The following is a 2,271-nucleotide window of genomic DNA, read 5'->3' on the forward strand; positions in this document are numbered from 1 at the left end:
TGTGTGTGTGTGTGTGTGTAGACAGATGGGCTGCACTATAAGAAGAGACAGTGTAATTCATGAGGCTCTCTGAGTGCCCCCACCCCACCCCAAAAAACACAAAAGAGAAACCCCTCTAACGCCACAAGTTCTGATCCCACAAAACACACACAGACACACACTTGTGTTCACACAGTCTTGTTTTATGCTACGAGCAGAGGATGGCCAGGAAATTAGAGCATCTGTCACCAGGAGTTTGAGATATCTAGTTGCTGGACTGCATTCACACATGTACATGCAGCCAGAACCTGTGTGTGTGTGTGTGTGTGTGTGTGTGTGTGTGTGTGTGTGTGTGTGTGTGTGTTGACTGACAGAGGTTTCACAGTGGGGTCAGTGTCTACAGGGAGCCACAGCGGCTCAGTCATGTCTTAATGAGGCTCGTCAGGCTCTCTGCATCTTTACTCCTTCCCCTCTGAATTTCTCCTTCCTCATCACCTTTTTCTTTTTTTCCCCCTACTCCACGCTCCCGTCACTCATCCATCCTCTTCCTGTTCTCTCACTCCCCACCTATGAGCTCATACTCTCYTGCCGTATGCCTGCCTTCATCCTCCCTCTTCTGCCTCAATCCATCTTTTATCCGTCTCTCCTCCATCCTCACTCATCTTTTCCTCCTTCCACATTTCCTCCTCGCTGTAATCCTTTTCTCTCTCTCCCCCCACCACCACCCCACCCTCTCATCCTCCTCATCCTCCTCAGAGGCCACTGAATGGGCAGCTCAGAGGAGGAAAAGTGTTGAGGCTGCAGGATTTCTCCCCGAAGGGCTTAATCTRCCGAGGCTCTGCGCGTCGATAGCCTCCTGCACACCGTTCCCTCAACAATGACTGTCTGTCTGCACAGTCACAGCAGATAAAGAGATGTTTCTCTCTTGTGTGTGAGTGTGTGTATGTGTGTGTGTGTGTGTGTGTGTGGCTTCCTGTCTGTCTTTGCCATCCCTGCAGTCTTTTTGAACATATTCAGTTTGCTGTTTTTTTTTTTTTCCCCACCTCTACCGGCCCTTGTGATTGACAGGCCCTCAAAGATGCACACGTGCGTGGGCGGTTATTTTTAAATGTGCAGCAGCTGGGTGTGTGTGTATGTGTGTTTACGTGCACGCGTAAAAGGCAGAGGTGTGCGTCAGCGCATGCATTTGTACCTGAACRTGTTGTGCATTGGTTTGTGCCTACGTGGGAGGCTGGAGTCACGCACCGGGCATGAAATGGCCGGGCTCACATGGCGAGCGTGGGCGTCGCTCCTCTCCGGTAACAAAGTAAGGAAGCCATCGCTGCTCCCGTCAAATGTCAGGGAATCTTAAGTGTGCCTTTTAAAGCACAATAGGCGGTGAAAATGTCAACACTTGAAGGGTCTATTACACTTCAAGCCTTTGGCACTTGTTTTTTTTTTTTCCTTTTTACCTACGCTTTCACAGAAATCTGGGAGAAACTGGCTAAAAAATATATCAACCCACTTATGCTGAACAAATTCAATCATTTCAGTGTCAAAGTGTTTAAGTCTAKTTTTGATGTGAATATGCCTGATTTCTCTCCTTTGTGTGATGCTTTTCTTCATCTGGCCATTGAGCAGCAGCTCCATGATGTTGTGGAGATGTTTGTCCCTTTTTAAGTTTAATATAATGTCCGTTAGATATAGAGATCCCCCCCAGGAGCATCAGCAGACACATAAACACCGTCACATACAGTGCTGCCACAACCAATGGCAATAAAAGAACCACCAGTCTGTGTGTGAGACTTTGTTTCTGCGCAGTCACAATTTTCATATACGTGTCCCTTTTGTGCACGTGGGTTTTCTGCGTTCAGCGTGTTTGCACGAGATAACGCCAAGAACGAAAGCGGCTGCGGCCGTCGGGGTGCGGGCRGAGAATGGGGTTCTTTGTTGCGGCATTAGCCTCTCATTATCGAGCCGGGGTGACCCCGTCGGAACCCCGCTAGACAGGCCGTCTGCGTGTCACTTCCTGTCTGAGCCTGCRGAGCGACGCCACTGGCAGACTATTGTTCCTGGGAGAGCGCGATAGGATCGGGGAATGTGTCCTAATGTTTGCAGATTGGCTTGCCGGAGCAACAATTACACTTGGAGGAGCGCTCCCTGTGGAGAAGCTCGGAGATAAGAGCCTGGGTGTGGAAGAGGGTGAAAAAGGATCTGTGTGTGTGTGTCTATATGTGTTTGTGTGTGTGTGTGTGTGTGTGTGTGTGTGTGTGTGTGTGTGTGTGTGTGTGTGTGTGTGTGTGTGTGTGTGTG

The 2,271-nt window shown here is 49.4% G+C and overlaps 1 protein-coding gene across 2 annotated transcripts in view; it reads left to right on the top strand.

Moving 5' to 3' along the window:
* Positions 1 to 2,271, top strand: part of nrp2a (neuropilin 2a) — an 84,689-nt gene that overhangs the window by 8,346 nt on the left and 74,072 nt on the right. The gene's annotated exons all lie outside the window — the stretch shown is intronic.

This window comes from Austrofundulus limnaeus, unplaced genomic scaffold (assembly GCF_001266775.1).
Source record: "Austrofundulus limnaeus strain Quisiro unplaced genomic scaffold, Austrofundulus_limnaeus-1.0 Scaffold195, whole genome shotgun sequence".
NCBI classification, from domain to species: Eukaryota; Metazoa; Chordata; class Actinopteri; order Cyprinodontiformes; family Rivulidae; genus Austrofundulus; species Austrofundulus limnaeus.